Source organism: Lissotriton vulgaris, chromosome 4_1, assembly GCF_964263255.1.
Source record: "Lissotriton vulgaris chromosome 4_1, aLisVul1.2, whole genome shotgun sequence".
In the NCBI taxonomy this organism is placed as follows: Eukaryota; Metazoa; Chordata; class Amphibia; order Caudata; family Salamandridae; genus Lissotriton; species Lissotriton vulgaris.
The window spans coordinates 178,627,172-178,640,136 of record NC_141691.1 but is presented as its reverse complement, the minus strand read 5'-3'; positions in this window follow the sequence as shown (position 1 = coordinate 178,640,136).

The window sequence follows — 12,965 nt, the reverse complement described above, 5'->3', positions numbered from 1 at the left end:
GGTTGTGTTGGCGTGCGATGGACGCGAGGGGGCTCATGTATACGTTGAAGAGGGTGGGGCTAAGTGAAGATCCTTGTGGTACTCCGCAAATGACTTCAGTGGCCTCTGACTTGAATGGTGGGAGGCGGACTCTCTGAGTTCTTCCGGCAAGGAACGAGGTGATCCATTCCAGTGCTTTTCCTTGGATTCCGATGTTTCTGAGGCGTTGTAACAGGGTGCTATGACAGACTGTGTCGAAGGCTGCGGAGAGGTCGAGGAGTATGAGGGCGACTGTGTCTCCATTGTCCAGTAGAGTTCGAATGTTGTCTGTTGCTGCGATGAGTGCGGTCTCAGTGCTGTGTTTGGCTCGGAAGCCGGACTGTGAGGAGTCGAGGGATTTGTTGGTTTCGAGGAAGGCGGCGAGCTGGTTGTTGACAGCTTTCTCGATGACTTTGGCCGGGAATGGAAGGAGCGAGATGGGGCGGTAGTTTTTGAGTTCGGTGGGGTCAGCTGTGGGTTTTTTCAGAAGGGCGCTGAGTTCGGCGTGTTTCTAGCTTTCCGGGAAGGTGGCGGAGTTGAGGGAGCAGTTGATGACGTCTCGGAGGTGTGGTGCTATGATGGAGTCTGCTTTGTTGAAGATGTGGTGAGGGCATGGGTCTGTGGGGAATCCTGAGTGGATGGAGTTCATCAGGCGGATGGTGTCCTCAGTGGAGATTGGGTTCCAGTCATTAAGGATGTTCAAGGGGGGTGAAGGTACAGCAGAAGGTTGTGTGGGTTGGTCTCCGGGTTGGTTGTCGAAGCTGTTGTGGATGTCTGCGATTTTGTCGTGGAAGAACGAAGCTAGGGAGTCGCAGAGGGTTTGAGAGGGAGTGATGTCGTTGGAGTTGGCAGTGGGGTTGGTGAACTCTTTGACGATGTTGAATAGTTCCTTGCTGTTGTGGGCGTTGTTGTCTAGTCGGTCTTTGAATGCGGCTTTCTTGGCAGTCCGGATCAGTTGGTGGTGTATGCGGGTGGCGTTTTTGAAGGCGTCCCTGGTGCTGGTGTTTGGATCTTTTTAAGATCATTGTTGAACCAGGAGGCGTTTTTGCAGCCTAGTTTGATTTGATGTTTTTTCAAAGGTGCTAGGTCACGGCGCTGTTGGTTAGCCATTGAGTGAGGTTAATGGCTGCTTGGTTGGAGTTCGAGGAGTGGGCGGGGGGTTTTGAAGAAGCGATGAGGTGATCTGGTCGATGGTGATTTTGTTCCAGTTTCTTCGTAGAGTAGGTTGAGGATGGTTGTGGGTTGTGGTCTTTTTGTAGATAAAGTGAACGCAGCTGTGGTCCGACCAATGGAGAACTGTGGTGTGACTGAAGGAGATATGTTTGCTGGAGGTGAAGATAGGGTCGAGTGTGTGACCTGCGTAGTGAGTGGGGGTATTAACGAGTTGTTTGAGTCCGAGGTTGGCGAGATTGTCCAGAAGGGTGGTGGCGTTGCGGTCGTTGCTCTTTTCCAGGTGAAAATTGAGGTCTCCCAATGGAATGTAGTCCTCGGAGGGGAGGGCGTGTGGGGTGATAAAGTCAGTGATGTCTTCACTGAATTGTGCCCGGGGTCCTGGTGGCCTGTAGAGGAGGGTGCCTCTGAGTGTGGTCTTGGGGTCGGTGTGGATCTGGAAGTGAAGGTGTTCGGCGCTAGCGAGGTTGACGTCTGAGTTGGTTCATAGGATTGCCTTACACTTCTTCGCTTATATCTTCAAATCATCATTAATGTTGTTGGCTTCTGTTGCAAACTCAAATACTTTAGTTTGTAATAGTTTTGATTTGCTGATATTAAGCAGTGATTTGTGGATCTCTGGGGCATCACAAAAGTTAATTAAATTCGAGCAGTGTTACACGCACAATCCTCTCAATAAAGCTCTATTGAAACATCCAAGATGGCCGCCCTCCATCACGTTCTAGTGTTGTTCGCAAAGTACGCGATGACGAAACACACTTATACTCAACCCTGGAAGGCAGAGCCATGGGAGACAGAGCAGGGATAGGGTCACCAGTGGTTGTGCGCCAACCTAATGTGAGTACTGACCTAAATGCGACCACATTTGAGTGATTTAACAAGAGGCCGGTAGACTTTGTTTGCCTGTGCTCACGCTTAGATGCTTACGTCTGCCCACCTGTCTCTTAATTGTATTTTTCAGAATTGAGTAACGAGGTGATCTTTTGGCAATCCCATCAGTATTTGACCCCATTACCAGGGGTGAGTGGTTGTGTGTGATTAATGCTCAAATGATATGTGATGTGCACAACTACGATAAAGCTGCCAACACGATACTGCTGTTAAATATCCACTTTGGCGTACCTTATAACTGCGCCGGCATGTGGCAGCATTGCACACCTAACAAACTAGATTACTGGAGGTGCATAGGACACACGCGGACTCTTGCCTCACATTCTTAGTGAAAGTACTGATACCATGAACCCTTGGTGACGGGCCGTTTTTCACGTACCTAACGGCACTAGTTAGGTCTTTTTTGACAGTATTACAACATCCCATATGATCACTTTGCCAAACGTGTGCACTCTTCCATACTTTCATTGGTCCAGTTTGGGTGTGTGTTAGCTAAGCGACTTGCTATACAGTACTATGAGATGTGCACTGAGTCATAATTGTTTTACCACCCCATGATTTATTTTATCCACCACCAGCCTCCCAGGCAGCAATAAGTAAACGCATTTAATCACTGCACCATTGTTGCACTATGTTGCTATCCAGACCCAATTCTGGAAGTATGGGAACTGTAATAGTTTTTATCCCACCTTATCTTTTTCAGGTCTCAACGGTCCAGGTCTTCAATCCTGGAACACCCTAAGCAACGCTGGTGACATGACGGTACTCAGCACCGGCTTTAGGGTAGTGTTAGAGTAAGGATAACTATACTCCTTTTTGGACACCGGTCCTGAAGAATTGCTGAGTGACCGGTTGGGGGCAGAAGGCGGGAAACATGTCAACCATTTACATACACCAACTAGACCCTGTAGGCTCATTGCCTCCAGTTAGGGCTCACACATTTTTAATTAGGTTAGTACACCCCAAGAATAAAATGTGTTACAGACAGGGCAGTACTCAGCCTACTTTAATTCATGATTCACACTCACTTCACCACCTTGACCACATACCCTCGCACACACAACAGCTGTCTCTTAAAAGATCTCCGTCAAAGAGCCCCTTCGCGGGTGCCCGTCGGGCATTGCAGCAACAGCCCAACGAGGAGCACAGCCCAATGATGAAGCATGACATCCTTCAAGGTGTGTGAGGGCAATCCATAAGAGACCTGTACACTTCCACCCTCCCCGGGGGAACTGCACATCCTTTCACTTACGTACCTTCCTAGGAGAATTGTGCAGAACCTACTAAAATGCTCCTGGTTCTATTGTGTTTTTATCTAGGAACCTGAATCAATATTGCTCTTTTATGCCCTTGTACGGCTATAATCAATAATATCCCTATAATGGCATGAGAATCAGATCCATATTTAAGTAAATAGCCATTGCAGTCCAAAGCACAGCAGAAGCTACTTCCTTGGATTCCTAGAAAGCACAACGAGTTCTTTCGACACACCAAACCTCCAGCAACCTTTGAAATCCCCATTTGCTTTTGTTTTGATTTGTCATTGAACTCCTGCGAACACTAAAGGAACAGTCAGTTCTTAGTGACATCTTTATTGACGTCTTATGTCCAAACCTTACGTCAAACTCAGCACCTTTCTGATATAAATATATCAACGTTGCCTTAAGCAAACACACGGTGGTGGTTTTGGAGCCGAGCAGCTATCTACTTGCCCGAGAGCCCAGCTGATGCGAGAGCCCATGGACGCTGCCCCTCCTCTTTGACGCACTGAGAGAGATGCTGTCTTTTCTCCTGCAGAGAAATCCAGCTCCGGTGTTCTCAGCCGCCTTCGCGGGCTGCTGGGATATCGAGTCCTGAAAGAGAGATACCAGATCTCCTGCATTCTATTACCCAGGTACGGAGCTGACTAAACCCTTAAAGAGAATTCTTGAGTCAGATTCTTGGCAAAGCCAACTTAACTTAAACTGCTACTTACTTACTCTTTCCCACGTATTAGGCTTAGGTCAGGTACACCGGGGTAGGCAAAGTTAGAAGCACCAGTTGAGTATGATTAGTCAATGTATATATGTATGTATATATTTTATCTATTTTAAAGTATCTTATGGCTAAGAAACCATATCAATGCTTTTACAGTATTATTTCATAATACTCTTTTTACTGTACGCACTTTACTTTACATTAAGTATTGCAATTATGGCAATTCATTTTTCTTGCATGAGAAAGAAGATTGCTCAATAAATTACATCTTTTATTGAAAACGTCCATCTCTCTTTTCTCTGCACTCTGGTCAAACTAAGTACGCACATTTGACTAGGTGAAATAGCTGTCTATTGTTTTCACACGACTCTAGAGATACACTCTTATTCTGAGGGAGCAAAGTTGTCATGTTATATGGTTGTCAGAAGCTAATCCCTTCTTGTCTATCCAGGGAGGTTAAATTCCTCCTCGTTTATTCGAGAAAGTTTCTAGTGACCTCTGAGCTAGCTGGCAAACCTTAGGTCTAATATAGTCAGTAGAGACCTGGTTGACCTCAGTCCTACGTCTACACTGCTGAATATATTATTCCAATGCGCAGAGCCGATTGGGAATATAGGAACTACACTACAGTTCCTACCTTTTGATTAACTAAGCATCGCAAACGTTTTCATTAAGTCCAAAATCTACATCTTTGAGGCCGTTTCTTAAAATGGTTCCTGCTGCTGTAACTGCATCCTGAGATCGGCAACATTAACTTCTGGAGTCAAATCAGCTGAGAACCCCCTAAGTGTCTGATTCTTTTTTTTACACAGACAAAAGCAATTCTGTCATCTGTTCATTATTAGGGATCAATGCAATTTCATCAATGTTAACAATGATTTCTCTGATCTCACTAAGTGTGAACAAGTAGCCAGCACTCAAGAGTGGCTTTAAAACTTTATTTGCTTTTTCAAAGAGTGCAAACTTAACTGATGGTTGGCAGTTACGTTGCTGCTGGGAGCTCATTGTAATTCATATTTTCAAATGTATGCATGCATGCAGTTTAGTTGGACATACAACTGTACTACGAATACATTTACCTCGCTGTTTGGATCATCTACTCAGCTGAAAACTTCATCTTTGAAGAAACTAGCTACAGATAAAAATGTTTGCCATATGAGCTTCACATACTCTGCCCTTTGATTTTTTGTCAATCCTTTTTGCCCTTGTTCTGGCTAAACCACAGATAACGCATTGTAGATCCTCTGCTTTCTGCTCAGTTGTTGGAGGTGGATGAGGGGTAGCCATCGATCTTCAAGTGGATGGGTATTTGGTTTAGTTGTTGTTGCTTTCTCTGAAAACTTCAATTCTTGTTGTGATTCACTGGTTTCTGCTATTTTTTTTACATTTTTCAAGCTTTTTTTAATTGTATATGACTTGTAGCACTTGTTGTTACAACAATAAAATGTTGCTCCTCTTCACCTATCAGTTTCAATCTTTTGTGAACTTCGTTTTGCCTATTTCTGCAGCACCTCAAATTCTCTTCTGTCCAGCCACAGTTGATATTAGCTTTTCTGTCTGATTAGCTTGGCATTTGACACATTTTTCTTTGTAGAAGTCCTTACAATTAGTAGTTATCAACACTTTATCAGGAGGTAAAGATCCTCTGCTACCACCTGCTTCCCTCATGTTTACAAGTTGTTGTTGTTAAAGACTTTATTTTGGCTATTACAGCCATAAAAGCACATATATAAAAAGCACAGTCTCAGCAATTCATATAAAAACGAAACAAAATACAATTATCATTAGAGCCACTAAGTGAGTAAGAAGTATCAACGTACGGGGAATCAAACCCCCTAGGATCAGGGTTCACCGGTAGGGCAGCAAACAAATACAAATATTATAATAAAGGCATAATTTCATCGATAATATGAAATATAAACTATTAAAAATATCATTACAAATATAATTTAAACAGAAAATATTAAAAGAGTATTTTACAGTCTATGTTTATACAAAATTAAGATCACAGTAATTTCATACGAGAACAGGATTTGCCAGTTCTCCGATCGTTCTTTCAACAGATACCTGTGCTTGCATCACATAGCGAGCAAAAATTTGGAGATTGCAGCAACAAAAACTGGATGGGTGTTGTATTTTAATACCCTATAAAATTCTCTTTTTTTTCTTATCCCCAGATTTCTGCAAAGTTGAAGGACCCATTCAGACCTGACATTTTTATATGCCAGCCAGAAGAACAACACATGAATTTCTGTTTCTTCGGCTTCCAGGCACCCCGGGCAGTATTGTTTAGTAGCGCCCGCCCACTTATTTGTAAACGCATGTAGCGGGAGCGTCCCGTTTCTAAATTGCGAAAACAAATTCTTTGCTGCTAGAGGTTGGATAGAATCCAACACCAACACTATGTTAAAATGATGTTTTGCATCCAAAAACCCAGAGGTCAGACTAGATGAATCTACTGTCTGTAGTATACAAGCCAATTTAAACTCTTTCAAGGCAGTTACTAATGATTTTTTCGAGATAGCTTGGCATGTCTCATCTGGTACCGACCAACGGTCATCTCTCCCTATTGCACGAAATGCATTCCTAATAAATACAGCCACAGAATTTTCCCCGCCGACAAAACAGACATAACAGCCTTTATTTCCTCTCTGTAGTATCCTAACTCTGGCGTACTCTATAAACGTAGCCTGTAGAGGAGTGGACGAAAAGCAATCAAGTCTGCAATGGGGATAATACCCAAATTCATCCTTAGGGGTATTGAGGGTGTACTTTTGGGCAGACACGATAGTTGTATTGGAAAGTTATTTTCTGTCATGGATAGGACATTTTCTGAACAATGTCCCCAGAGTTCAGCACCATACAATGATGCCCCTCTTGCTTGGACCTTATAAATTTCTACAGGGGGGCTTATAACCTTTGTGGCACAACTTCTATGTACTTTTCGGACCCCCCAGTAGCCTGGATTAACTTTAAGTTTGCTTTATTAATTTGATGTCCCCCCCCCATTTTATTATTTAGGGTTAGCCCCAAGTAATTAAATATAGGTACCCTTTCCAGGGGCCTATTGTCCATTTTTTGATGTGGACAATTTGTGGAATCAGCGTGAAAGACCATATAATTTGTTTTCTTTATATTGACTTTCAAATTATGCCTCTTACAAAACAAACTAAACTCCCCTAAGACACGCTGCATCTCCATAGGTGTTTTAGAAAGGAGCAGGGTATCATCAGCAAACATTAATGCAGGTATTTTGCAGTTAGCAAGTCTTGGGGAGTAAATATCCTTAACGGCAAGAAGATCCTTAATCAACCCGTTAAGGAAGAGCGAGAAAAGGGTTGCCGCAAGCACACTGCCCTCTCTCAACCCCTTTTCTTCGGGGAAGGGAGCTCTTAATTCACCATTCTTGCCGAACCTTACCCTAACAAAGGTTCCCTCATGGAGGCGTTTGAGCTGTTGACACAGATAGGATGGGGCTCCTATGTCAAACAATGAGCCCCACAGCTGTTCGAGGTCTACCTTATGAAACGCAAATTTGAGGTCCACGAATGTAAGGTAGAGGCTACCGCCCTCCAATACTAAATTTTTCCACTAGATCAGTTGGAGTATAAATAACTGGTCTATGGTCGAGGTTTTTGGTCTAAAGCCTGCTTGTAGTGGTGTTAAGATATTAAGGTCTACCATCCATTTCTGAAGTCTTCCTAGTAGGACTGGAGCAAAAATCTTCTGAGTTACATCGATAAGGCTAATCAGCCTATAATTTGCTGGTTCTAGGGGGAGCCTTTTTTGTGAATATAAATAATCTCAGCCCCTGCCCAAGTATGGGGTTTTGCCATACCATGAAGGATAGCATTAAAAAGGGTCTGCCGATATGGAGCCCATACTACCTGCTCGTTCCTATATAAATCACCAGGGATCCTATCCAGACCAGGAGCTTTATTTGGTAATTCTTTGGTCTTGGCCACTAATACCTCGGCCAATGTGCAAGGGGGTGTATCTACAGAAGAGTCAAAAGTTTGAGTGCTAACTGGTATACTTATCTCACTGGCTCCATTATGTAGGCTAGAGTATAAAACTTTAAAATAGGTTCGCCAAACTTCCTCCCCAATGTTTGGCTCGATAGCAGACCTTCCCTCGGTTTTTCCGGTTTTAATCAGATTCCAAAAACCTTTTGTATCTTTATTATCTAGGGCACTCTAAATGACCTGCCATCTTTCATTCTCCCATTCAGATTTGGCAGCTAAAAGAATTTTCTTTAAGGATGCCCTTGCTTCCCTTATACGTTTACTATTCTCTCCTTAAGGCTTGACAACAGGACACTCTTTACATCCTTAGATGCCCTGTTGTATCAGGGGCTTTTTACTCTACGTTGATTACCTTTCTTCAGCTTGCGACTATAGAAAAAGTACACCAGGGTTGCAACCAAGTCCTGGTGGATTTTTCCTAAGCCTTCTAGGGGTTCTGAGTTAGCACTATGTCCGGAGTCAAGGCCTGCCTTTTCCAGAAATGGTATAATATAGTTATGCATAGAGGACATTTCTGCTGGTGATTGTGCTATTGTGCCCCAACGTATCTTTCTCCCTCCTTCGACACCTATCAAATTGTGGGGTGGTGGGTTGTCCGGACCTTGCCCTACTTCCAGTAAATGGCTATCTAAAATTACAAACAAAGGGGTTGTGGTCACTCTCTCCATGACAATGGACAGAAAAATTCAAAACCGTGTGCCAGATTTCCACATTCATCAGAATATAATCAATTGTAGATGCGTGGCCATTTCTATCAAAGGAAAAATACCCAGGGTCGTCAGCAGAGAATCTCCCATTACATGCCCTCAGAGAATAATTGAGGGTGAGCGATATCAGTTGCAGTACTAGTGGAGACCACTCCCTAACCCGGTAGCTATTACACACGGGAATTGCCCAGGTTGAATCCTCATCGCTGGTAATAGAAGAGGGGTTCAAAGTCACAATTAAAATCCCCACCAATTAGAACCTGAACTTTCCCAGACAACGTGGAAAGAAGAGCAACCAGACAATCTAGCTTCGGTGACGTCTGTCCATACCTTACTGGGCGAGAGTAGACATTGATGATAGTCAACTTAGGAAGATTCCTCAGGGTAAGAAGAATACATAAAATATCGGGGGAATGGGTTTCTAACCTTTTTAGCATACAACCCAAGTGGGTACCAACCCAAATACCCAATCCCCCTGGGGTCTACCCCTTGGACCTTTCACAGCCGCTTCACAATACGCTACAAAAGATACTCTATACAGTAGATTTAGAGCCCAAGTCTCTTGGAATATGCAGATCTCATGGGAATCTATATAAGCTCCCCAATCTGGGAGGTCCATCTTAGCTGTTAGACCCTCTATATTCCACAACAGAATCCTTGAACTCTGTCGTCTTTCTACCATTTCAGTGTCATTCGCCAAAAAGGGCTCCCTATGTTGCAATGCTAATGACAAGATCTCCTCCAATTCTCTACTGTGGTCCACTTCAGGGGCCTCGAAATTATTATCAACACTTCCTAACGTTTGGTATTTTGGTGGCAACTCACTAGTTGTCATCTTTTCAGGCTGGGGTACACGGAGACCAATTTCCCATCTCTGCAACGGGGAGACTATGTAGGGCCTCCTGAGCACTATTGATAATATCTTTACTAATCTCCTCATTCACTAACTCATTACCAATGTACGACTGCTGGTTATTACCTCGACTCCCACGCCCAAAGTACATTCATTAACTGCTTGCTTAATCATGATTAGTAGATGATGAACAGTTGGGGTCAGTCAATCTACCTCATCTAATAAGCTAAATCTGTTGCTGACAGGGATGTTGGGTACAAGGAATATATCATCATCCCCTCCCCTATTATGAACACTACCTAGCTGGGATCTCACTTCCCAATTCTTGTTGAATTCCCAAGTTTCTCTGGCAGGAAGGGCGGAGGATAAAAATAACTTAGCTCCAGGATTGGAATTCTAGTTGTTGCCCTCGGCTGGCACCAATCACATATATATTGGACCACCCGCCTATCTTTAAAGTTGATCAGAATACAATCACCTGTAAAATCTTTTACCCTCTGACCCACCCATCCTACTCTACGTGCAAATAACATTTCACTGTGCAGCTGGGGTGGGAGGGGTCTATTTTTATTCAGCCAGTAAATAGACTTGTTTTTTAATTCAGTGTAAGTTTCCACACCACCTTTTTCTAGGTCAGATACCCCAACCAAGACAAGAACGTATGACGAAGACTTGGGGGTAGATAAATACATGGAAGGGTAGGTTTGGTGTCAATAGTGTTTGGTATAAAACATAAGAATCACTTTCCTTGTCTCTTCCAGGGAACTTTACCGCCCTATCCATTCCCCGGGTTAAAGGTTCTGCTCTCACACCCGATGAGCGGTCCCATCCCTCCATGTACCACTGGACCACTGTAAGTCCCAGCCCCATCATTCCCATAAGATGGGACAACCACTGTATTAGATATACTTGGAGTGGGCAGTGAGGGATTATGGGTTACAACATCTCGAGTTACATTTGTTGCCACATCAATTATCCCAGGGCTTCCCCCCAGACTATTTTTTATAGATTCAAGGTTAGACAAATGATGAAAACCTCTCGAGTAGAGGTAACATAGATGATGAAATAAGTGTCCCTACTTTAGTCCAAAATCCCTCTTCAACTTGGGGCAAAAAGAAGCCAGCAGGGTCCAAGTTCAAAGTATCTGGTGGAGGAATAGTTTTCTGGGACTCTGCTGTTGTTGACAAGACTGTAGTCACAGCCCCGTTGGACGTATTATGTTTTAGCATCTTTGGGTTATTTCCCCTTTGTGGACCCCCTCCTCGCTTCCTCTTAGATGTCGGTCCGGGTACGAGGCCCGCAGCTTGGGATATATGTTTAGGCACGGACCTTGTAGAAACACGTGGGGATATGGCAGAGGTAGAGTCTGGCAGAATTTGATCGATGGACGGGGCTGTGAGGGGAGATTCTTGTATTATACCATTGCTTCCACCCAAGTCACAGGAGTCAGAATCTACAACTAGGTGCTATTCGGGTGAGCGTGCCAACATCAGGGCCCCCAGAGTTGATCGTTTTGATTGCAAGGGGTCCAATGATAGGCGACGCTCAGTCAAGGCAATTTCATGTGCTAGCACTGAGGTGGCTCTAGTAATAAACTGATCAAGTGTCCCAGCTACATTCCTGCCCATTACCACTTTCTTCCCATTTCCGACGCGAGTTGTCATCGTAAGCTGGGGAGTATATTAGAGACTGTCCCGGTATATCACACCCCACTCCCAGATACAGAGCACAGATAAACCATATGTCTAACCTTGTAGTAGAAGTTTGAAGGGGGGCCCGTCCCGTCCTATGCCGGCCTCCAACGAGCTCCAAAGTGCCCACCCGGGCTTCGGACGACGCGCGCCTGCGCACGTCTCGCAAAGCGGAAGCCCTAGTCTGCTGTTCAAGTGCCTCCTGGCACTTGCTGGTGACATGAATGACCGTCGCCACAAGGGGAATGGTGGGACTTGTAGTCCCTCTGCCCGTGTTGCTAGTTGGCGAGCAGGGGGAACAGCGGGAACAGCAGGAAGGTAAGGGTGGACTTTGCAGTCTCCCAAGACCATTAAGAGCGACAAAGATTCAGTGTCCTGGCATTTGGCGAAGCCCAAGAAAGCAACACCCCCACTCCGCTTTTCAAGCACCTCCCTGCACTTGCTGGTGGGGTGAATGACCGTCCCCACAAAGGGGATGCCGGGACTTGTAGTCCCTTTGCCCGCCTTGGTAGTTGGGGAGCAGCGGTAACAGAGGAGGAGAAGGAAGGTAAGGGTGGACGTTGTGGTCCCCCAAGACCGTTAAGAGCGACAAAGATTCAGTGTTGTGGTGTTTGGCGAAGCCCAAGAAAGCAGCACCCCCACAGCACTTTTCAAGCACCTCCTGGGACTTGCTGGTGGCATGAATGAACGTCGCCACAAGGGGGATGCCGGGACTTGTAGTCCCTCTGCCCGCCTTGGTAGTTGGCGAGCAGCAGGAACAGCGGGAACAGCAGGAAGGTAAGGGTGGATGTTGCGGTCTCCCAAGACCGTTAAGAGCGACAAAGATTCAGTGTCATGGCGTGTGGCAAATTTGAATCAATAGTAAACTTGAAACAAAAATAATATTAAAATAAGTTACCAATAAGATGGCTAAAACACATCAGTATAGAGCTTCCATTTTGGAAAATGGCAGAAGGGTTGCTCTGAGGAGTTATTAGCTGTCTCTATAAGACTACTTGACCCGCAAAACCTATGATTTGACACCAAAATGAAGTATATAGGTGTCTTGGTTCCTGAAATTTTACATCATCACTGTAACACATCCGTCATTTTCACAAATGTCATGAAGAAAAATTTGGCCCTGATTAGCAATGTCTACCGAAGCTAATTAACTTCTCTAATGATGAACAACACAAATCAAAATGGAAATTTCAGGACAGCTATTTGTTTATGGAAATATATCAAGGTGCCAGAATTATAAGGGCTTATTCCTGTATTTCACATTCTGTTTGTTGCGGTTGACATAGAACTATGCTCCAACTACAGAGTACTCAATTTCTGCAATAAAGTTGTCCTCTTACATAGCTGAGGCAGCAAATTCTGGGACATCTGCACATTAAATAGGTATTCATAGAAATAAAGGGGAAAACATATCTGGGGATGTTAAAGTTCCCCTAGTGTTACATGAAAAAATAATGCACTGTTACTAGATTCATGTGCATATGAAGTTTTATGTGTTATTGTTCATACGCTATATGTATTGTGTAATGATTTTAGCTGAAACTAACAAGTGTGTGAATGATAAATGCAGTTGAACAATGGACTATTTGAATAAGTAAGGTCCTAATGATGACTTTGCTGGTCGGGGGCTGGC